This window comes from Bos javanicus, chromosome 7 (assembly GCF_032452875.1).
Source record: "Bos javanicus breed banteng chromosome 7, ARS-OSU_banteng_1.0, whole genome shotgun sequence".
In the NCBI taxonomy this organism is placed as follows: domain Eukaryota; kingdom Metazoa; phylum Chordata; class Mammalia; order Artiodactyla; family Bovidae; genus Bos; species Bos javanicus.
Window position 1 is genome coordinate 35,302,907 of NC_083874.1, and position 25,793 is coordinate 35,328,699.

General features: G+C 37.3%; 1 long non-coding RNA gene across 6 annotated transcripts in view; it reads left to right on the forward strand.

The window, feature by feature from the left end:
- LOC133251040 (uncharacterized) overlaps positions 1-25,793 on the forward strand; it is a 911,217-nt gene that overhangs the window by 501,655 nt on the left and 383,769 nt on the right. For 5 of the 6 annotated variants that reach the window (XR_009737496.1, XR_009737498.1, XR_009737501.1 and 2 more), the window contains one exon: positions 1,410-1,580. The exons of the other annotated variant lie outside the window; for it this stretch is intronic. This is a non-coding gene — a long non-coding RNA (uncharacterized LOC133251040). The remainder of the gene's footprint in view (positions 1-1,409; positions 1,581-25,793) is intronic. 6 annotated transcript variants of the gene reach the window in all.

The window sequence follows — 25,793 nt, forward strand, 5'->3', positions numbered from 1 at the left end:
CGGGATAAGGATCCTAGAAGCTTTTCAGAATGGGAGAAAATAATAGCAAATGAAGCAACTGACAAACAACTAATCTCAAAAATATACAAGCAACTCCTGCAGTTCAATTCCAAAAAAATAAATGACCCAATCAAAAAATGGGCCAAAGAACTAAATAGACATTTCTCTAAAGAAGACATACGGATGGCTAACAAACACATGAAAAGATGCTCAACATCACTCATTATCAGAGAAATGCAAATCAAAACCACAATGAGGTACCATTTCATGCCAGTCAGAATGGCTGTGATCCAAAAGTCTACAAGCAATAAATGCTGGAGAGGGTGTGGAGAAAAGGGAACCCTCTTACACTGTTGGTGGGAATGCAAACTAGTACAGCCATTATGGAGAACAGTGTGGAGATTCCTTAAAAAACTGGAAATAGAACTGCCATACGACCCAGCAATCCCACTGCTGGGCATACACACTGAGGAAACCAGAATTGAAAGAGACATGTGTACCCCAATGTTCATCGCAGCACTATTTATAAGAGCCAGGACATGGAAGCAACTTAGATGTCCATCATCAGATGAATGGATAAGAAAGCTGTGGTACATATACACAATGGAGTATTACTCAGCCATTACTAAGAATACATTTGAATCAGTTCTAATGAGGTGGATGAAACTGGAGCCTATTATACAGAGTGAAGTAAGCCAGAAAGAAAAACACCAATACAGTATACTAATGCATATATATGGAATTTAGAAAGATGGTAACAACAACCCTATATGTGAGACATCAAAAGAGACACAGATACATAGAACAGTCTTTTGGATTCTGTTGCGGGGGGGTATGATTTAAGAGAATGGCATTAAAACATGTATAATATCATATAAGAAACGAATCGCCAGTCCAGGTTCGATGGAGGATATAGGAAGCTTGGGGCTGGTGCACTGGGATGACCCAGAGGGATGGTATGGGGAGGGAGGTGGGAGGGGGGTTCAGGATGGGGAACACGTGTACACCCGTGGTGGATGCATGTTGATGTATGGCAAAACCAATACAATATTGTAAAGTAAATTAAAAAATAAGTAAAATAATAATAAAAAATTAAAAAAAGAAGCTTGTACAGGGTTTCTATAATGATGCTTCAAAAAATTATAAAAGATCTTTATTTAAAAAGGATTTTTTTCTTATCATAAAATAGGAAAATTTAAATGTGAAAGTAACAAACATCACCCTTAAATCTGCCATCCACAAAGAGGCACTGTTAATTTTTGGAAATGTGTTCTGTAATTTTGCCTGATGTATATATATTTGCCTATAGCTTATGCTGTATGCCAGGTGTTATTCTAGATGCTGAAAATAGCTAGAAGTAAATATATAGAAGAAAATACATGGTAGTAAATCAAAGCTTCTGTCCACAGGGTACTCACATGTGCGTGCCTGCGTGCTCAGCCACTTCAGTCGTGTCTGACTGTTTGCAACCCTATGGAACATAGCCTGCCAGGCTCCTCTGTCCATGGGATTCTCCAGACAAGCATGCTGGAGCGGGTTGCCGTTCTATTCTCAAGGGGTCTTCCCAACTCACTATATAGGTAATTTTGCTTTCTGCATCTTAAATTGAATACTTTTTGTAAACAATTTTCCAACTCATTAGATAGTTTCGATAGAACATGAATGATATTTAATTATATTCGGTCATATAATTTTTCACTTATTTTTGAAAAGTTATTTCAAACTTATATGATCATTCTGCAATAAGCATAATTATGCAGAGATTGTTGTGTACATTCTTTCCTTAAGATAAATTTCTAGAAATAGAAATCCTAGGCCAAATAAATAATATTTTTGAGGCTCTTAATAGAACATCAAGTAACCTTGTGAAAGATTTTAAAAATTACAGCAGTGGTCCCCCCTGCCTCCTGCCACACCTCCTTGCTAGAGTGTGTCTGGGCAGGTTATCTGGTGTTTGTTTCTCTGTACCTCCTCTCCACTGTGCTCCACAAGACTTTGTGTCCTGGGAGTCTGACCTGGAAATCTCCATTCCTCTCTGGCCTCTTGCTGAGTTCAAGCAAAGTAAGCACCAGCTGGAGATCAGCAGGAAGGAGGAAAGCGAGGTCATGGATTTATTCTCTTCTCTTTCTTCCTGCTGGGTTGCTAGTGGCTGTAGGATAAAGGCCATAGCTCCTACCAGTTGCCCTGAGTCGCATAGACCTCCCTCATTCCAGGGGATATTGGCAACTGCTCTTTTCCCTTGCTCTTGCCAGCCTAGATGTGGCAGTCGCTTCCACTATTCCCATTGTAGGGATGATTTTCTTTGTTACTGTTTGAAAGCTCTGCTCATACTTTTATAAATGTTCTCTTAATTTAAACTCCCTTTGATTACTCAGTTTTAGTATACTTTTTCCTGCCGGAATCCTGACAAACATAATGCCAATTTAAATGCAATTCTTTAATAAAAGGTGGATAATGTCAATATATGTAATTATTAACCAACTAAATGTCATGCAATTATATTTTAATTTTAATGCTGGTTACTCTAGAGATGAATATCTTTTCTAAGCACAACTTTTTTGTTTCCTATGGGGGTTTGTGCATCATCATTTTTCTTGTCTTTATTGGGGTTGCTATTTTTTCCTCATTGATTTTATTGAGTTCTTTACATATTAAAGACACTAATACCTTTTTATAATGATTCAAATATGTTTTATTCAGATTACCATTTAGCATCAGTTGGTAAAACTGGTATATATAATAATGCCAAAATTTTGCTTTGCTTTTGGAACCAAATCCATCATCTTTTCCAGTAATCTTTCAAAAATAAACATTATGGTAATAGAAATTGTGCTAATGCCATGAGTACTTTAGACTACATGGGCATTAGATGGCTGTGACAAAGATAATTATCTCAGAAAGTTTAGAGAAACTTATCTAGGTTTCCCTTGCTCATCTTTCTCTATCTGGTGACATATTACTTTATTGATTTATTTCCCAATCATTTTGTCCAGTTCTTTTGGTCTGTATAAATGGTTCAGATTTTTGTTGTCAAGATAATACCTGCTTTTTGTTTACTAACCAAGTCACACATTTTCTACTATGTTTCTTCTGCAAGTTTTGTATTAGGCGTCTGTGATCCATTTTTAGGAAATTTTTGATTGTGTCCTAAAGTTAAGATCGAATTCTGTTTAATTTTGTTCTTTTGCACTTGAATATCTGTTGTTTCAGCACCATTTATTGAAATATTGTATCTACTGAAAAAACTTTATTAAAAGAATTAGTTATTGAAAATATAGTTTATGACAATGTCTCCATTATCTGTACTATGAACACAACAATACAAAGTTGTAATTTGGCATTAAACAGTCAAATGATTATAAAAAATGCATCAATGAAAGGAAATATATATACACAAGAACATATATATGGGTGTATGTATATGTGTGTGTATATATATATGAGTAAATATATATATGTGTAAATATATATATATGTGTGTGTGTGTATGGAGATTTACAGCAATGCTTTCACTTTCATTAAAGGATAGTTTCATCAGATATATAATTCGTAGGTGATAGTTTTCTTTTTTGTCTACAGTGTTTCTGATTAGAATTTGACCATCATTATTGTTGTTCTCTATGTGATGTGTGGTGATTATTTTTCTTGCTGTATTCAAGATTTATTAGTTTGGGACTGGATAGTTTTGGTGACTTCTATTTGGATCTACTGTTTCTTAGTTTTGCTGTCTCAAATCTGCCTTCGGGCCCATCTAGTGAAACCTTCCCTTCAGGTATTTAACTTTTAATCTCTTGAATTATCATGTGGTTCTTTGTGTAGTTTAAATTTTTCTGTTGATAACCTCTATTTGATGTCATAGTGATAACATGTCCTTTATTTAGATCAGCAGTTTTGAAACATGCAAAATGGTTTCACTGAGCTGAAGAAGCAGAGGATAGATCATTTTCTATTTTGTTTCTTGAGTATGGGTATAGGTCACATTTATTGATTTTTGATTGAAAAACAACACTGTCAATAGTATGTTGGAGCAACTCTGGATTCTTCTTTTAATTTTTGCAAAGTTTTGGGGTTTTGTTTGTTTCCTTAGCTTGCCTCAACTTAAATGGCAGAATTCATCTTCCTATAGCAGTGTATAACCACTGATATCTCCGCTCAATTCTTTCTCTGCCTTCCTAAAGATATCCCCTGTATCTGTGTGATGGAGTGCTCAGCTACTGACTTGGGCAGAGGTTATACATGCTCAGACATCTTAAGGCTGCAATGTTTTTCCTGTCTGCTATGTATGAGGAACATGCTGAAAGTTTTTAAGTTCTCAAGTTTCCCCTGGCTTTCATTTTTGTTGGGCTGCCTGACTTTCCCACACTCGTGTGCAATTTATTGATCAGACAAAGCTGTGGGAAGTTTATTATCTCAGCTCTTCTACTGATCTCTCAATCCATGACCTCCTGGTTGGTTTACCACCTGCCCTGAACCAAGATCATGACCTCTGATTTCTGCTTTCTCAGTTCAGTAAATTGATGGTCTGTTTGAGTTCTACCTCCCTGCTGTATGACAGGAAGTGCTCCCTGGCAGAGATCCAGAATGTGTATGGCAATCTACTTTGTATCTTTTCTTTATCTTAAGTATCACAAACCTTTGTTGCCTATTGTTTCACATCTTAAGACATTTGCCTCATATATGTTATGAGTTGCTCTTTAGAGTGAAGGACAAGTTCGGTGCCAGTAACTCTGAACATGACATGATGGGAAATTTAGTGTATAAATAATTAAAATCATGGAATGTCAGTTTTATTTTAGACTTTTGAAATAGTCTCATTATTTTCAACAGTATAATGCTTTGCATTGGGTAAGTATATATGTATTTTTTATTCTCAAATGAGCATTATCCCACCCCTTTTGTCCATTTCCTAAAATCCACATATTTCTAGATAATATTAACTTTCATATCACCTCAAGACTCTGAGGGGCTTCCCAGGTGGCGCTAGTGGTAAACAACCCACCTGCTTATGCAGGAGACATAAGAGAGGTGGGTACAATCCCTGGGTCAGGAAGATCCTCTGGAGAAGGAAATGGCAACTCACTCCAGTATTCTTGCCTGGAGAAGCCCATGGACAGAGGGGCCTGGCAGGCTACAGTCTATGGGGTCACAAAGAGTCAGACACAACTAAAGTGACTTAGCACCCATGCACATAAGACTCTGGGGAAATTGTTAGAGGTGATAACTGGAGCAGAATTTGAGTTGTAACATTAACAGCACCACCAGTAACAGTATTATCAAAACATTTATCAAGGATCCAGTATATCTTGGACATACTTTGAAAGCTGGGAAATCAAATACCTGACAAGGCATAATCCTTCTTCTAGTGTTTGCAGTTTATTAGGGGAGAAAGAAAATACATATTATAAGATAGATGATAATTGAGGTCACCTAATATTAAAGATGGAGAAGGCAATGACACTCCACTCCAGTACTCTTGCCTGGAAAATCCCATGGATGGAGGAGCCTGGTGGGCTGCAGTCCACGGGGTCGCTAAGAGTCAGACACGACTGAACGACTTCACTTTCACTTTTCACTTGCATACATTGGAGAAGGAAATGGCAACCCACTCCAGTGTTCTTGCCTGGAGAATCCCAGGGACAGGGGAGCCTGGTGGGCTGCCGTCTATGGGGTCGCACATAGTTGAACACGACTTAAGTGACTTAGCAGCAGCAGCAGCAATATTAAAGATGTTTTGACCTAGTAGTGAAATATGAAGTGGCCATATAGAAAAGGTCATGTGGATTTCATGGGAAGAGATTGAATAGATAAAAGAGGTCTTAAGTACCCTTTATTAGGGAGTAGGCTTCCCTGGTGGCTCAGGCATAATGAATCTGCCTGCAATGCTGGAGACCTGGGTTTGATCCCTGGGTGGGAAAGATCCACTGGAGAAGGAAATGGCAACCCACTCCAGTTTTGCCTGGAAATCCCATGGACAGAGGAGCCTGGTAGGCTATAGTCCATGTGATCACAAATAGTTGGACACGACTGAGTGACTAACACACAACACAGGCAATAAAATAAATGAATATTGTGAGAAGGTTTTAAGATAAATGAGACAATACCAAACACTTGTTATAAACAGTAGCTAATGTGCACCTTCAACATTGCAAGAAAATAGGGGATGGTTGTGACTGTGTGTAGTAGAGTGTAAATTACCTTATAAAAGAGGAACCACAGCTCAACTTCTGCTGCCTATTGTTTTATTACTTAATGGCAACCCACATATTACCAGACATCCCCAGTTTTTCAAAAATCTTAGAAATCTAAAGTCTTTGTGCAAAATCTCCTAATTTTTAAATGTCAGCAACCAATAAAACATTTTCTCACCATGGAGGCCACAAATATCATGTCTGAGAATGAATTTGGTGTTCAGGGTACCGCTCTGTGACCTCAGAGTTCACACATTCTGAAAGATGGATTAAGTCTATGGCAAGAAAATTTGTCTTAAACATGTTTTCTGCTAACAATAATGACTTTAATGGCTTGACACAGTCAGTTCTGCTACTTCCCTGTAGCATTTGATGCTTGCTATTACAACTTAATAAGCATAAAATAATGGAAATACCTTTATATGCTTTCGAAAACAGATGCATTTGAATTTTATTTAGAAATTTATGACTAAAAGTTGTAAACAGAATCATTATTTTTATGTACTTAGTGTTTGGATTCAGGGCTCTTTGGGTTTAGAAAATTAACATATTTTAAAAGGGAGAAAAAAGATCCCTTGCAAATACCAACTCAGTGTGGATCAGTAGATTACAGTGTCTCCACAGGGGCCCCAAGCTCATCACTGAGTATCGTACCCAAATATTTTACCAATTTAAAATGCATGTGATTTACCAGCTAGATTGCAGAATCTTCGGTAAGCCATGGAATCTATAGTCTCCATATCTGTTTCAACATTTTTAAAGTGTGCTTTATCCTCAGCTAACCTAATAGAGAATAAATCCTTTAACAGCAATAATGCCCTAGAAAATAGATGCACTGCTTGAACTGCCTTACAGCTCAGTTTAGACCTCGAAGTATATATCATTTGAGATTCAAAGCACAGTCACAACGGGGAAAAAGGAGAGAGAGAATTTTGTCAGTTTCTTCCATTTCTAGAAGAATATTTAAAACAACATTTTGATTATTATTTAAGTGTAAATGAATTACAACTACATTAATATTGCTTTCTTCAAAAAATATGGAATTAAATACAAGGCAAGATTAAATGGAGAAGTTAAGGGTTCCTGCTGAGCTATCTGAGTACGGATGAAGTCCCATTCCTAAGCAAATACAGCCATCATTTCAGGACAGTTATCTCTTGTGTGTGCCTCTTTGTGTGTGTCTGCAAGTATTTGCACATCTTTGTGTGTGTGTGTGCACACGTGTGTGTGTATCTGTGTGTGTTTCTTGCAGCGGTTTATCTAGTAAATTAGCTAAATTAATTTTGTTAACTGTTTTAAGTAACATCTCTGCAGTTGTTAACATTTTAACAGATTCTGGTCTTGACTTCATTTCTATTGAGCTTAGACACTAGATAAGAGTGATATAAGCATAAGTAATCAGTGTAACTCTGACCTCCATTTCTTCCCTGGTGGCTCAGATGGTAAAGAATCTGCCTGCAATGCAGGCTAGAGCCCCAGGTCAGGAAGAACTCTGGAGAAATGAATGGCTACTCACTCCACTCATTCTTGCCTGGAGAATTTCATGCACAGAGGAGCCGGGAGGGCTACAGTCCGTAGGGTTGCAGAGTTGGACATGATTAAGCAACTGTCACTTATTTCTTTAATTGTAGACTTTTGAAACTTAATCTTTTCTTAATTGTATCTTGTTAATCAAAGCCCTAAATGATGAATCATGCTTTTAATTAATTTCTTTTTCAGTAAATCACAAAATTACTTGATTGAGATTTATTTTTTGGTTTTATTCTCTTGATTCTTTTTCCTTTTGTCTCTTTGTCTTTGTTTCAAAATTGCATTTAAATAGAAAAGATTTGTTGTTGTTCATTCGGTCAGTCATGTCTGACTCTTTGTGACCACATGGACTGCAGCATTCTAGCCTTCCTTGTTCTTCACAATCTCCTGGAGTTTACTCAAACTCATGTCCACTGAATCAGTGAGGTCATCCAACCATCTCATCCTCTGTTGTCCTTTTCTTCTCCTGTATTCAGTCTTTCTCAGCATCAGGGTCTTTTCCAATGAGTAGGCTCTTTACATCAAGTGGCCAAAGTATTGGCGCTTCAGCTTCAGCATCAGTTCTTCCAGTGAATATTTAGGGTTGATTTCCTTTTGAATTAACTGGTTTGCTCTCCTGGCAGTCTTTGGAACTCTGCATTCAAATGGATATATTTTTCCTTTTCTCCTTTGCCTTTAGCTTCCCTTCTTTTCTCAGCTATTTGCGAGGCCTCCTCAGACATTTTGCCTTTCTTGCATTTCTTTTTCTTGGGGATGATCTTGTCACTGCCTCCTGTACAATGTCATTAACCTCCATCCATAGTTATTCAGGCACTGTCTATCAGATCTAATCCTTTGAATCTATTTGTCACTTCCACTGTATAATCATAAGGGATTTGATTTAGGTCATACCTGAATGGTCTACTGGTTTTCCCTACTCTCTTCAATTTAAGTCTGAACTTTTCAATAAGGAGTTCATGACCTGAACCAGACTCAGCTCCTGGTCTTGTTTTTGCTGATGGTATAGAGCTTCTCCATCTTTGGCTGCAAAGAATATAATCAACCTGATTTCAGTATTGGCCATCTGGTGATGTCCATGTGTAGAGTCCTCTCTTCTGTTGTTGGAAGAGGGTGCTTGCTGTGACCCATGCATTCTCTTGGCAAACCTCTGTTAGCCTTTCCCCTGCTTCATTTTGAATTCTAAAGTCAAACTTGCCTATTACTCCAGGTATCTCTTGACTTCCTATTTTTGTATTCCAATCCCCTATGATGAAAAGGACATGTTTTTTTGCTGTTGCTAGTTCAAGAAGGTCTTGTAGGTCTTCAAAGAACCAATCAACTTCAGCTTCTTCAGTATTAGTGGTTGGGGCATAGACTTGGATTACTGTGATTTTGAATGGTTTCCCTTGAAAATGAACTGAGGTCATTCTGTCGTTTTTGATATTGCACCCAAGTACTGCATTTTGGAATCTTCTATTGACTATGAGGGCTACTCCACTTCTTCTAAGGGATACTTGCCTTCAGTTGTAGATATAATGGACATCTGGATTAAATTTGCCCATTCCCATCCATTTTAGTTCACTGATTCCTAAAATGTCGATGTTTACTTTTGCCATCTCCTGTTTGACCACTCCCAACTTGCTTTGATTCCAAGTTTTTGTTTTTTTTTTTTTAATTCCAAGTTCCTATGCAATATTGTTCTTCTTAGCATCTTACTTTACTTTCACCACCAGACACATCCACAGCTGGGTGTCGTTTCAACTTTGCCTCAGTCTTTTCCTTCTTTCTGGAGCTATTCTCCACTCTTCTCCAGTAGCATATTGGACACTTCCTGACTTTGGTGGTTCATCTTTCATCTTTTTGCCTTTTCATACTGTTCATGGGGTTCTCAAGACAAGAATGCTGAAGTGGTTTGCCATGAGTCTCAATAATTTGATTTCATATGCAACACATTATTTTACACAAAGAAACATCTTTGTTGTTTTTGTAAAACATCAAAAACTTTTTTATTGTTTGAATTCAATTAAGCTATATTGGTCATCTCTTTTTAAATGTGAAATCAGGTGCATAGTCCACTCATGTGTCATTGGTTTAATTTCTCATTATAAATACAATTAGAGACAATCTATGTAACTAAAGCTTGGAACATGGATTGAAATATATATATGCAATTAAACACTTCCCTGGTGGCTCAGAAGGTAAAGAATCTGCCTCCAATGCAGGAGACCTGGGTTCAATCTTCCTGGGTCAGGAAGATCCCCTGGAGAAAGGAATGACAACCCACTTCAGTATTCTTACCTAGAGAATCCCATGGACAGAGAAGCCTATTGGGCTATAGTCCATGGGTTCACAAAGAGTCAGACACAACTGAGAAACTAACGCACAACAATTAAACACTGTTTAACAAATCTTCATTTCTCACTGATTTCCATTGGTTACTTCCTAATTGTGTTCTTTAAAATATTTTAGAAAAACAAAGTTTTCTTAAACCTGAACTTGTTTGAAGGAAGTACTATATATAGAAGATATATAAATTATTTTGTGTTTCTCAAAATGCCCTTAACTGCTAGTTTGGAGGTTAGCTAATCTTATTAAATTGGGATTAAATATATCACAGTTGTGAATAAGAAAGACAGTTCCATTAGTTAAAGCCTACAAGTTACTCTATATCTTAAATGATCTTGTTTTGATTTTGTTTTATTTCTGCTTTGAAGTCTACTTGTTACACTTGTATTTGTGTATAGTATATCCTTTTTTCCCACAAATTCGTATTTTTACCATATTTTCCCATAAATTCATATTTATCCTCATATACCCACTTTTTAAGTCAGGAGAAAGTTTCCCAACTCCAAATTTTCACAGTATCTAAAAATTCTGTTTGAGTCTATAATTGAAAATTTAAATTTAACTATTGATTGTATACCTTAATTTTAAAATTTTGTACCAGTGATATTTTATATATTGAGTCCTTAGGTAAGAGTCCATTTGATTAACTCTGAATATTTAGAATATTGTTTCCTATAGTGATGGTGCACAGCATGGCTTTCAAATCATTTTTGGTGAAATTAAGAGTTTCTTTGGAAGTATATTGAGCACAGTGGGATTGAGATAGTAGGCAGGTCCCTGGACAAGCACAGTTAATGAATAATTAAATACAATTTTATTTCTATCTTAATAATGTCTTTGAGTTTGGTTCAGTGGGAAAATCTTCTTTCCTTGCTCCAGAAAGCAATGCTAGCTGATCTCATAATTTTAAACAATACTTATTTATTTATTTATGCTGGGTCTTAGCTATGATCTGTGGGATCTTTAGTTGCAGCATGTGAACTCTTAGCTCTGGCATGTGGGATCTAGTTCCCTGACCACGGATCAAACCTGGAACCACTGCATTAGGAGCATGGAGTTTTAGCTACTGGACAACCACACTTTTATGCTGTTCTACGGGGGAGCCTGTTGGGCTGCCATCTATGGGGTCGCACAGAGTCGGACACGACTGAAGTGACTTAGCATAGACCACAGACAGCTAAGTCCTGAAACTATCTTAAGTTGGAAACAGTGATTCCATTCAATTTTTAGAATGTAAAATTTAAGATACTGATGAAACCACTGATTTTCATTTCAAAAAAGATTAGAGCTGAAGTTCTTGGTCTTGAAAATTAAACTTGAATCTTTCTCTCCTGGAGTATTCTTATAGCTCCTTCATTGTTTTTTCGCAGGGCTCTTGACTGGCTGGCTGACAATGTACTTAGATCTATTCCCTGTGTTATCTTTGCATTAATTTCTTAAGTCTTATTATTTGGTGATAAGCACCTAGGTTGTTCCTGCTCAGGTCTTCTGCTGTATGGCCTCATCTCCTCCATGGGAAACTCATGTACCCATCTTGAACTAACTCAGAATTAGTCCCAATGCAACAGAAGATTGATCCCAACATGGACCATATACTTCTGTCTTTGTCTCTGCAGGCACTAGTTAGCTCTTGTCTTGTTCTCTTGATCTTCTTGTTCGAGTTGTTGTTCAGGCATGAAGTTGTGTCCGACTCTTCTGTTGCCAAGTCATGTCTGACCCTTTGGGACCCCAAGGGCTACAGCATGCCAGGTTTCTCTGTCCTTTACCATCTCCCAGAGTTTGCTCAAACCATGTCCGTTAGTCCATGATGCCATCCAACGTTCTCATCCTCTGTGGTCCCCTTCTTCTCCTGCCTTCAATCTTCCCCAGCATGAGAATGTTCTCCAATGAATCAGCTCTTTGCATCAGGTGGCCAAAGTATTGGGGCTTCAACTTCAGTATCAGTCCTTCCATTGAGTATTTAGGGTTGACTTCATTTAAGATTGACTGGTTTGATCTCCTTGCAGTCCAAGAGACTCTCCAGTGTCTTGTCAGATGCAAATTCTTAGCTGCTTTAGTTTTTATAAATGATGGTCAGATGTTAATTCCTGTAGCCCTCAACATTTCAGAATTCACAAGGCCAAGATCTCAAAATCATTCCCCTGAAGGTTTCCTGCTTTACCTTAATGTGAAGGTGTGTAAGGTATATCTCCCTTGAATCTTCCATGAAGAGGGAGAATACAGGAAAAGCACTGTGAAAGATCTTTCTCTACAAAAATCCTCTGTCTTCACTTTATCACTGACTCCATATATATTCATGAACTTTAGAAACATTTCTGGGGAAAATAAGTTTGCCTGGAGGTTTATGGTGTTTCACACACATTTCTCATTACTATTCTTTTATATAACTTGAGTTTGTTTTAAAAAGGATTTTATAGTTTTCAAAAGTTTGTAAAGCAGTAATCAAATGGTAAAGATTTAATTAAGAAATACAGGGAAAATCCAACATAAAAAACTTAACTTTATAAATTTAAGAATTTAAAGAATTTTTTTGAAAATTAATTTTTCAACTTATTAGAGAGTTGACCTAGAGTTCAAACAGTAAAACTCATGACTTTATTGAAAATCTAGGAAAATTACCTTTCAAATGACCTATATAAATGACCTTCATCTTCTTAAAGTCAAGGAGAAATTGAAATCAGATTCTGCACCTATGCTGAATATTAATATTAATATTAATTAATTAATTAATATTAATATTCAGCATATTCTCTGTGATATGGAATATATTGTCTAGTTATTTGTATAAGTAATTGTTCTTGTGCATGCTGTTTGAAATTAATTGAAATAATAGAAATCAGTACTATTTATATTTGAGTAAATAGTCATAGTTTTTGACATATAAATATCATTTATCAAATAATATCATCAGAAATCATTTAACACGATACTTTCACTTTATACATAAAGATATAGTAATAACAATACTTATATTTTTAAAGAACTTTGCAGAATATGAGAACTCAGGGTAGTTATTAGTCCTTTTCAAAGTCAGTGAGACCTGTATCAGAACCCACATTTTCAAATTCTCAGCCTACATCTTTATAGTATTATACAAGGATTGGTAATTCATAATTCAACTTGGGAAACTGAGTGGTAAAATTGAAATATTTATACTAAAAAATGTAAAGTACATTTCTGTTCTAGACCTCTAAGGGGCAACTACAAAGATACTGCTTATTAACATGATTAAAAATACCATGGCGACTGCTTCTTAATTCCAAGAGCAAAACCAACCACATCTATATATTAATAAATGAAAGGAGAAGGCATATAATGTAATGAAGAGTGCGTACCTTGGCTTCTAAACTATTTAGGTGATACGATTTTTCAGTTTTACGAAAAATAAATATGTCACTTTCTACCAAAGATGTAATAGAATGTTTAGAAATAAATTTTTCCATAATTTTTAGTTTCCTATTTTCTGTCAACATTGTCATAAAAATGATTATTCCATTAATCAGCATATTGATAACAGAGAGTAGAAATACGTGCATTTTCTTTTATACCTGTTTTCTTATTTTGGTTTTGATTACCTGTGCAAGACACTGAAAATCATTCTGCAACAGCCCTTTTGTTGTTCACTGCTGTTCTTAATCCAGGTTCTGAGTCAGACTGCTTAATAGGTGAAGAGAGTAAAAATGAAACTTAAAATAGCTAGAGAGAAACACACTGTAAATACCTGAGGGGTTTAAAAAAAAGAGTTTGTAGGCTACTTATGTGCAAATGAAGGCATTTAATTGTAATGTGTCTTCAGTGATAAATGGGGGGGAAGGTCTTGAATAAATTTCCCATTATAAAATGAGAAATTGTCATGCTTTGCCCTTTTCATTTGTTCTTTGAGAACGGTGAACTTATCTAAAAAACATTTATACCAGCAGACCTGCTTTTTTTCAGCTAATGAACTATAGTAACTTAGGAAATGGCACTATGTTGGATGGTGGTAGAGGACAGGAATAATAACACTTTTACACTATTAAATTGATAACAGGATTCTTTTTTAAACTAATTTTATTCTCAATCACTTTTTCCTAGAAAATAATGAGTGACAGGTAAGAGAGGTCCCAGAATTGCATAGGCTCCAGCATAAGCCTAGACAACCTCTCGGCGTCCTATAAAGGACCACAAGTCCCCAGGCTGGTAGGTCATTTTCAGTTTAGAAATAAGCTTTTTGAGTTCAGAGTTAAGGACCCACTAATGTATCAGAGCTGTTTTCTGAAGTGTCAGCATAGCCCATGGTGAGTTCTGAAAAAGAAACAATTCATTAAAGGCCTTGTCTGGTCTTAAGCTGTAGCAGACAGGATGTAAAATTGGTATATTAGAGTAGGAAATGGGATATTTTTAGAGTATCACAGCTATTCCTCCTGCTCACACACAAGAAAGTTCCACACAAGGATAAAAAGGGGGAAATTAAGTGTGACGTAAGAAGCAGTTGACAAAGAATGGAAGAGTCAAGAGCACAAACACAGTTACAAGAGAAAAATATTCTTTTCTATTCTATGTTCTAATATTACAATTAATTCTAACTTCATATTTCCTATTGCAATTAGTATATTTATGTTGCTATGAAAATCAGTTTTGACGTTATCCATTTTTTTGCTCTGATCAACACTGCAAATGCCCAAGGATTTCTTTTTACTGATAATATTAAATGGTGAGACACATTTACAGAAACAGTTCCAAAACCACCTTTTTAAGTGAATCGTTTTTCTTCTAAGAACACATACTGCAGATAATCTTTAAATTCACTTAGAGGCCTGACTATGGAATATAATAAAAATCAATTGTTGAAAAAGAAATCAACTGCCGCATTTCATAAAGGCAGTTCAGCTTTACCAAATAGAGGCTTTGTTGTTTTGCTCTAGGCTAAGGTTCATGTTAGACAGTGCGACATTTTTTTCAACTTCGGTAGTCTAGTTTCACAAACGCAAACCCAAAGAGTGATCTCTCTGAAGAGGTGATATTAGTTTAAGTAAAACCACAGAAACATTTTCTTGGGAGGAAAAAGGTTTGAATGGGCCTCACAAAATTAATATTAAATTTTCTCTCTTCTGCCTCATTACTTTGGTAGATGACTTGCCTTGAAGGCAGCGAAGCAAAGAATCAGCAACATGGGTCTTTGCTATTTCTGCAGTGCTGCAGTGCACATTTCCTACAGTTTATTCAGAAATTATGTTATGTTTAGTGCACTTCATTAGAATATCTGTGAACTGAACTGGAAATTATGCCTCGATGATTCTTCAAGGTGTGGGTATTTCAAATTGTGAGTGGAAACGATGGTGATTAATAAGCAAAACCAGAAAACCCACAAATACTAAAGAAAGAGTCGTTGTTTATACATTATGTGCCCTCTTTGCCTGTGTGAACAAGAATAAATAAAAAATTTATTCTTCCCCTGAAAATTCTGGAAAAAAAATCATGAGATAATATTTATTACTTTGGAGCTCAACTTGGAAATAGTAATCATATGTAAATCAATAATTTTCATTTTTCAAACGAGAAATAAGTTTGTACTCTTCCCTGAGAACTTAAGTGTTTCCTTTATTTAGTGTGGACATTTACTTCAAATGGCCCTTTCAGATATTTTTAGGGCCTTCACATGTTTCCTGAACTATCATTTATGAACCATAATCCTGAGTGCCCTGTGGGTTCTGAAGTGCTTGAATGAAGTAACTCATGTAAGAAGGTAAGTGAGCTGACATATGGTGTTTCTCTTTAGCTTGCTTTGGCTCTATAGCATATTATGTTCTTATTCAGTTGCTCAGTCGTGTCTGACTCAGCACCACAGTTCAGTCAGTTCAGTTGCTCAGTTGTATCCCATTCTTTGCATCCCCATGGACTGCAGCACACCAGGCTTTCCTGTTCTGTGGTGCACACCAGGCACTTCAGTTGAAAGGCGTCAATTCTTCGGTGCTCAGCCTTTTTAATTGTCCAGCTCTCCACATGTAATATATGCCACAGCCCTCTATGGCGTATATTACTGTATTATCTTAAATGACCCTTGTCTCTGAAGTATTGTTAATTGGCTCACTGAAGTCATATGATGAGTTGTGCCTACAAATGAAACCAAAAACCCCAACTTCCCATTTCTGGATTTTAAATCCCTGTGTCTTTAGAGATAGTGCTGAGAAATAAGGAAGTAATTTATCTATACAGGTCAAAAGCTAAGAGCTCACTTTCGCGTGTAATGGGCATGGCTTGTTCAGTCGCTCAGTTGTACCCCACTCTTTGGGCATGGCTTGCAGATAACTAAACACAATCTAACAGATACGTCATCAGCAGCATAATGGTTTCTTAAAAGTTAGCTCCAGTTACCTTTTCTTGATCCAGTGTAGAATAATATGTGCATATATCATATATCTGCAGTATCGTGATTTATAAGAAATATTTCTTTTAAATATTTATTTTTATTTATTTGGCTGTGCCAGATGCAAACTCTTAGTTGTGGCATGTGGGATCTAGTTCCCTGACCAGGGATTGAACCTAGGTCCCTGCATTGAGAGCAGAATCTTATCCATTGGACTACCAGGTAGAAATATTTATTTGGTCATTCAGATGAACAAAATGTATTTCTCATATATTTGTTCGTCATTCACAGTTGCTGATGGAGAAGGGCATGGCAACCCACTCCAATATTCTTGCCTGGAGAATCCCCATGGACAGAGGAGCCTGGCGGGCTACAGTCCATAAGGTCACAAAGAGTCCTACAGGTCTGAGCAACATGCATGCATGGGTGCATGCAGGCACAATGACTCACAAAATCCCTGTAATTTCCTAAGGGTTGAGAGTGATTGAAGTATCTGTTATTGTGTTAAAGAGGCCACTTTGGGAAAGCACCAAAGAATGGAAGCAGTTTGCAAATGAGTCAACCAGGTGATAGAGGGTTGCAACTTTCAGTCCCACCCCCTGACTTTTGGGGAGGGGAGAGGGCACTCCCCCACCCCCAGGACAAAGAAATAACCAATGGCCAAGGATGTAATCAATCATGATCTTTGTAATGAACCCTTCATAAAACCCCACAAGGACAATTTGGAGAGCTTCTGTGTTGGTGAGTGAGGAGTAGAGAGTGAATTTGGAAGCTCTGAGATTTTTTCCTGTACCATACCCTGTGTGTCTCTTCCATCTGGCTGTTCCTGGGTTTTATCCTTTATAATAAATTGGTAATCTAGTAAAATGTTTCTCTGCATTCTGTGAGGCACTCTAGTAAATTAAGCAAACTCAAGAAGATCTTGAGAGCCTCTGATTTATAGCCAGTTGCTCAGAAGTACAGGTTAACAACTTAGTCTTGGAATTGGTATCTTGAGTAGGAGAGGGTCATTGGAACCTCCATTCTATAGACCATAGGATAGAAGCACAGGTTAACACCTAGTGCTCAGAACTTGTGTCTAAAGTGCTACGTGGGGGAGTCTTGTTAAGACTGAGCCCTTAACCTGTGGAATCTGATGCTATCTCTAGGTAGGTAGGACAGAATAGACATCCTGCTGGTGTCTGAGAATTGATTGTTGGTGTGGGTGGAACTCTCCAGCCTCACACGGGAAACTGACTCTCAGAACACACAACATAGACTCTGAAGTTGATTTTCCCTTGATTTTCCTTCTGTCCTGGAAGAAATTTTACACCAGGTAAGTGATTTGCTGAAGTTTCAGATGCTGTTTACTCTGTTTTTTTTTTTTTTCATTAAACCAGGACTATACTTCTGTATTCCCATAGGCACTAGTTTGCTGGACATTATTTTGTACCCATATTGTCTAATTCTCTATAGATCCTGCTGGTTAGGAACTCATAGAGTGCTAACATATTGAAGTGAATCAGTGCACATTCAGAATGGTTGAATTAATACCATCAGTGAATATGATCAGTGCACTTAGGGAGCAATAACACTTACTCCTATGAATCTCCAGTGTTGTCAAACTGTTTTTGTGATTGAAACCATTGAAAATAACCCAAATTACGGGTGTTAGATCCTTGACCACAATCTAGGTATCCTTTATCAGGAAGATCCCCTAGAGGAGGGCATGGCAACCCACTCCAGTATTCTTGTTTGAAGAATCCCATAGACAGAAGAGCCTGGCAGGCTGTGGTCCACAGGATCACAAAAAGTCGGACACAACTGAAGTGCCTTAGCACACACACACCCTTTATTGAACTCCTCTTATAGGATGTTTTACTCAGCTTTTTTTTCCCCCCATTGTCTTGGGTTCTTTTGAGACACTGAGGCTGCAGCAAAATAACTGTAAGTTTCTATGATTTTGGGAATTCATGATATTTTTTATTTCCTTAAGTTATTTTGCTGAAAAACATTTTCAGCAAACTGTATATATCCTATATAAGTCTTGAAATCTTCTCAAGCAATATTTTTGCTGAGCCACATTGGGGCAGAGTAGGGGGAACCCTGTATGCTCCATGCTCTCTGATCATCTAAAAAAAAGTAGAGTAATTATTTTTTCAAAAGCTAAAAAAATCCATCTGTAAAAGTTTTAAACTAACCAAACAGAAAACTATAAACCTCAAAACAAAAATCAGACCACACAAGTCATCCAGAACCAACCCTAGGACTTTAAATAGCCCGAAAGCAACCCATGGAATCAATAGATTGTATACGCATTTAAAAATCTGGGAGAGCTAACAAAATTTACTTTATTCTTTGACTGGTTAATTTCAAGAAATAAACATGCCTCACTTGTCTTCCATAAGCATGTATGTTTTATTCAGAGCCTCATTAGGAGTTCCTCAGTGTAGCTCAAACAATCTTTGACTTGCAGTTTAACCCCATAAAAAGCCGTAGTTTGGGAAAGTGATGATTTCTGATTCTTGGCTATCATATCTTACAATGGATTCCAAGGTATTCACATTCAGGTACAATAACTAGCATAGTGATGACTATAAGAAATACTGGAACATGTGACATAGGTCTAGTGGGGTGGGAGGGACCATCAATTGAAGTGATTTCAAAAGAGAATTGTACAAGTTATTAAGGCTTGATTTAAGCAACTGTTGCTGACTCAGAGGCTCTGCTTACTTCTGATGAACTTGTCATTCAAATACAAGAAGTCACACGGGCTTCATTGCTGTGGATCTAAGCAAATGGTCTTTTGGCCCTGTCCTTCACCATCTCCTGGGGTTTGCTCAAATTCATGTACTGATTCAGTGGTGCTTTCTAACCATCTCATTCTCTGATGCCCTCTTCTCTTTTGCCTTCAGTCTTTTCCAGCATCAGGGTCTTCTCCAATGAGTCGTCTCTTCACATCAGGTGGCCAAAGTATTGGAGCTTAGCTTCAGCATTAGTCCTTCTAATGAATATTCAGGGTTGATTTCCTTTAGGATTGACTGGTTTGATCTCCTTGCTGTCCAAGGGACTCTCAAGAGTCTTCTCCAATGCCACAGTTTGAAAGCATCAACTCTTTTGCCCTCAGCTTTCTTTGTGGCCCAACGCTCATATCCATACATGACTACTGGAAAAACCATAGCTTTGACTATACAGACCTTTGTCAGCAAGGTGATGTCTCTGCTTTTTAATATTCTGTCTAGGTTGGTCATAGCTTTTCTTCCAAGGAGCAAGTATTTGTTAATTTTGTGGCTGCGGTCACTGTCAGCAATGATTTTGGAGCCCAAGAAAATAGTCTCAATTTTTACCCATCTGTGCCCCATGAAGTGAGAGACCAGATGATATGATCTTCGTTTTTGAATGTTGAGTTTTAAGCTAGCTTGTTCACTCTTCTCTTTCACCTTCATCAAGAGTTTCTTTAGTTCCTCTTCGCTTTCTGCCATAAGCGTGGTGTCATCTGCATATCAGAGGTTATTGATATTTCTCCCAGCAATCTTGACTCCAGCTTCTCCACAGAGGGGTTGGTGAGGTTAAACTTAGGGTTAATAGGGGATTCTATATATAAAATAGAAACTGAATTACTAACCAAGGGTCTTTCTCAGAAGCTCAGTGGTTACTGTTGGCAACAGATGAATGCCAGGAATCTAGGCGGAAAGCTTGCATGTTGGATAAGTCACTAGGGCTCAAATGCAAGCTCTGAACTCAAGGCATAACTTTAGGCAAGTTGTTAGCTGTAGCTCCTTATCTTTAAAATAGAAATATAAAGTATATAAACAAGTGAAAGTGCTTGTAGCAACAAATGACCAGTCAAATGATATTGTTTAGATACTACTTTGGTAAAATTGCTTTTGTGTGTGGTTTAGGCTGTAGGTATAGGGCCTAAGTGATTATAGTTGAAAACATCATGAGAAATCTAGTGATCTTTTGAGTTTAGAAATCTAGTACCACTTTTGAGTTTCCCACTGGCAAATGAGCAGACAATAAACAGTGAGGATGAGATGAAAACCAAGAACATTTTGCTCTAAATCTTCTTTTGTGCCTAAGCATAAATGTGTTCCCTACTCTCACTGTTCTCTCATTGACACTTCAGTTCCTCTCTTTTTGTTTCCCTGTTCCAGTTTCATCACTTTTTAAAATGTCAATTTAAGTTTCCTTTGTATGTTCTTCTTCATTTCCTCAGCAAGTCCTGTTGTGTATACATGTGTGTGTATGTGTGAGTATAGATGTATTAATGATGGAAAAAAACAGATTTTTTTAAATTAATAAGATATTTTAGAGCAGTTTTAGGTTTATGGAAAACTGAACAAAGAGTACAAAGAGTTCATATATATATATAATTTTTTTTTCTTTTCTTTTCTTTTCTTTTTGGACCACATACCCTAGCTTTTGGGATTTTAGTTACCTGACCAGGGACTGAACCTGGGCCTATGGCAATAAAAGCACAAAGTTCTAACCTTGGGTCTTCAGGGAATTCCCCCATATGTTCCCCTTCAGGGAATTCCACCATATATTCATTCCCCTCTCTCCCACATTTTTCCCCATTGTCTTTACATCATGTATTAATAACATACATTTGGTAAAAATAAAGAGCTAATACTGTTCCATTATTATTAACTAAAGTTCATGGTTTAAGTACTTGTTTGCATTGAATATTTTCTGGCTTTTGAATGTATAAAGTAAAGTGAAAGTCTCTCAGTCATGTCTGACTCTTTGCATGGGCTATACAGTCCATGAAATTCTCCAGGCCAGAATTGGAGTGGATAGCCTTTCCTTCTCCAGGGGATCTTTCCAACCCACGTATTGAACCCAGGTATTGAACCCAGGTCTCCCAAATTGCAGGTGGATTATTTTCCAACTGAGCCACAAGGGAAGCCCATTTGATGATGTATAATGATATGTATCTACCATACAGTATCATACAGGCCAGTTTCACTGGCCTAAACTTTCCCTATTGTCCACATATTCAACCCTTCCTTCCCTATAACCCCTGGCAATCACTGATTTTTAACTGTCTCTATGGTTTTACTTTTTCCAAAATGTTATATTGTTAGAATCTACAGTATGTAGCCTTTTTATAGTGGTTTCCTTCACTTACTGACATGCACTTAAAGTTCTTCTATGTTTTCTTATACCATGATAGCTCACTTCTTTTTATCACTGGATAATACTATATTCTATAGATATACCACAGTTTATTTACAGAAATATTGAAGGGTATCTTAGTTGCGTCTAAGTTTTGACATTTATGAATAAGGCTGCTATTTTTTGTGTGGATCTAAGGCAATGGCACCCCACTCCAGTACTCTTGCCTGGAAAATCCCATGGACGGAGGAGCCTGGTGGGCTGCAGTCCATGGGGTCGCTAGGAGTCAGACATGACTGAGTGACTTCACTTCACTTAAGTTTCACTCATTTGGGTAAATAGAAAAAAGAGCTATTGCTGCACCATAGGATAAGAATATGTTTAGTCTTGTTAGAAACTGCCAAAAGGGCTTCCAGAGTGGCTGCACAAGGTTGCATTCCCACCAGCACTGAACAAGAATCCCTGTGATTCCACATCTGCACCAGCATTTTGTATTGTCACTGTTGATGGTTTCTTGTAAACAATCCACTTCCTTGACGTTTTCATGGATGCAGTGCTAGTTGCTATAACGAAAAGACCTGAATAATTCAGTGACCCAAAGTTTATTTCTCTTTCCTGTGATCATCTGTTGTGATGTGACAGGTGGCACTGCTCTCCTCAGTCATTCAGAGGCCCAGGCTGAGAGTGGCTTTGCCATCTTCAGTCGGTCATCTTTCAAGGTCCCTCTTCTCATGAACATTCCAGGCAAAGAGGGGGAAATATGCTGAGGAGGCACAACCACCTTTTAAACGTTTCGGCCTAGAAGTGGTAGGAACTAATTCTGCACCATTCCCATGTTGAAAACTAGTCACGTGGCTATGCCTAGCTGCAAGGTCAGCTGGGAAATGTAACCCATGTCTGGCCAGTGGCTCCTGGGCAACAACTTAATTAGTAAGAAAGGTCATAGCAGATTCTGGAGGGAATCTATTGATCCTCCACACATTTGCTGAAACACTTCATTATGTCAGTTGTGACCAAAAGAATTTCATAGTTCCCTCATTTTAGGCACTAATGGCAGTACAGTTAAGAAAAAAAAAAAAAAAAAAATACCAAGGATTTCCTGGAGTCAGTGATAATTGGGCAGAATTCTGTCCAAGACATACTGCGATCATTGGCTTTTAACATTAGACTTCATCAGTAATAGGTTTCCCAGTGCTTGAATAAAATGATTGGGCATCCCATTTTCATATCTTATAGAAAGCAGTGGTTCTGAGGAGCAGAAAGCTCTTCTAATTTAATTGGAAAATAAAAAACAAACAATATACTTTTTAGCATATTGGTTCTGGTTAGAGAAGAGGGGGGAAGCAAGAAAATAATTACACATTTCTAAATCCAATCATCTCTGTGTACTCCTGTTGCTATTCGCCTCCTTATGCACACAGTAATTTAGGTTTTGTTTTGACAAGAACATAGAGATATTCATAAACCGAGAGGCCATATTTAGAGATTTATTGAGTATCTTGTCAGAAATAAATAAGTGCCCTAAAGTTTTGAAAGCATGGTTTAGACATTAGTTGATTAGAATCATGGAGACTATTTACAAATAAAATTTAAATAAATTCATGCCTTTAAAAGGTAATCCAAATATGTGTTTAGTTGACAAGCCCTCCCATCTGTTTGGCCTAATATGAAACCAAAAAACCAATTACTCAATAGTTACTTAACCACACCAGTAGATTAGCTGGTATCAGTTAGCAACTTTATTGGTAATCTCCCATTTCTTCCTTACAGAAAATATTCTTTGTTGATATACTTCTATATTCCTATCTGAAAGCAAAGAAGCAAGGAAGGAAGGAAGAAAGCTAGGAAGGAAGGGTTGGGTAGGAAGGGTTGAGAGTCAGAGGGAGGGAAGAAGGGAGCAAGGAACAGATAGCTTTAAACTAGATGCACGAGTTTTAAAATTGCAAGAAAGCACTTGTTACTTGTCATCAGTGTAATAATTGTTCATTCAACATGCTAGCAGTTCTCTAAAAGCAGTAAAATACTATTGGCAGATGACTTGTGTTTATAGTCTGCATTTGGTTTATGCCAAAATTCCAACAGAATTTTAAAGTCTAGTTTTTTGAGACTCCACTTTCCTAAAGGATCATTGGACGGAGATTCAGTTTGAATTGACTAATTCTGTCTTTCTGTGGGAAGATACCATGAATATACACTTGAAATTTTATTAAAACAATTATTTCTGGCTGCCAGACTATCTTTAGTCTTTTATAAATAAAAGCAATTTCTGAAGTGAAGCACCACATGATTCTGAAGGCCAAATCTGTGAACCAGACACTTAAGCTCTGGCAAAAATTAACCTGCATACCAGTTTTTGAACAACTGGTTGTTAATGTTAAGCAAGCCAATGTCCATATATTTTAAAAAGATGGGTGTCCTATTCAGATATTTTACAGTACACATCTCTTAGGATCTAAGAGATTTAAAAACGCTCTCAGTAATAATTTCCTCAGAGAGAAACCATTTGTTGCAGCTGTGAGAGAGAATAAAAATAAATGTTTTGAATATGCCTTTACTCTAGAGCTATAATTTGTTCTTGAAACCAGAGATGTTAGCAGCACTGCTTTTTGGTACTATGGCTTTGTCTCTAATACTGATCCTTTAGAGAGGTACTCAACTTTTTTTTTTTTAAATTGAAGTATAGTAGATTTATAATGCCAGGAAATTTGGAAAACTCAGCAGTGGCCACAGGACTGGAAAAGGTCCATTTTCATTCCAATCCCAAAGAAAGGCAATGCCAAAGAATGCTCAAACTACCGCACAATTGTACTCATCACACACACTAGAAAAGTAATGCTCAAAATTCTCCAAGCCAGGCTTCAACAGTATGTGAACTGTGAACTTCCAGATATTCAAGCTGGATTTAGAAAAGGCAGAGGAACTAGGGATCAAATTGCCAACATCTCTTGGATCATCAAAAAAGCAAGAGAGTTCCAGGAAAACATCCACTTCGGCTTTATTGACTATGCCAAAGCTTTTGACTGTGTGGATCACAACAAACTGTGGAAAATTCTTAAATAGAATTTAAGAATTAAATTCTTAAATATAACTTAAGAAAATTCTTAAATAGAATTAAATAAATTCTTAAATTTAAGAATTTAAGAATTCTTAAATTGTTAAACAACCTTAGCTGCCTCCTGAGAAATCTGTATGCAGTTCAAGAAGCAACAGTTAGAACTGGACATGGAACAACAGACTGGTTCTAGATAGGGAAAGGAGTGCGTCAAGGCTGTATATTGTCACCCTGTTTATTTAACTTATATGCAGAGTACATCATGAGAAATGCTGCATTGGATGAAGCAAAAGCTTGGATAAAGATTGCTGGGAGAAATATCAATAACCTCAGATATGCAGATAACACCACCCTTATGGCAGAAAGTGAAGAAGAACTAAAGAGCTTCTTGATGAAAGTGAAAGAGGAGAGTGAAAAAGTTGGCTTAAAACTCAACATTTAGAAAACTAAGATCATGGCATCTGGTGTCATCACTTCATGGCAAAAAGATGGGAAAACAGTGGAAACAGTGACAGACTTTATTTTGGGGGGGGGGTGCTCCCAAATCACTGCAGATGGTATCTGCAGCCATGAAATTAAAAGACATTTGCTCCTTGGAAGAAAAGTTATGACCAACCTAGACAGCATATTAAAAATTACTTTGCCAACAAAGGTCCATTCAGGCAAAGCTATGGTTTTTCCAGTAGTCATGTATGGAATGTGTGTGAGAACTGGACTATAAAGAAAGCTGCTGTTCTAAGTCACTTCAGTCATGTCTGACTCTGTGCAACCCCATAGTTGGCAGCCCACCAGGCTCCTCTGTCCCTGGGATTCTCCAGGCAAGAATACTGGAGTGGGTTGCCATTTCTTTCTCCAATGCATGAAAGTGGAAAGTGAAAGTGAAGTCACTCAGTCGTGTCCGACTCTTAGCCACCCCATAGACTGCAGCCCACCAGGCTCCTCCATCCATGGGATTTTCCAGGCAAGGGTATTGGAGTGGTTACCATTTCCTTCTCCAATAAAGAAAGCTGACTGCCAAAGAATTGATGCTTTTGAACTGTGATGTGAAGACTCTTGAGAGTCCCTTGGACAGCAAGGAGATCCAACCAGTTCATTCTAAAGGAAATTAGTCCTGAATATTCATTTGAAGGACTGATGCTGAAGCTGAAACTCCAATACTTTGGCCACCTGATACAAAGAACTGACTTATTTGAAAAGACCTTGATGCTGGGAAATATTGAAGGTGGGAGGAGATGGGGACAACAGAGGATGA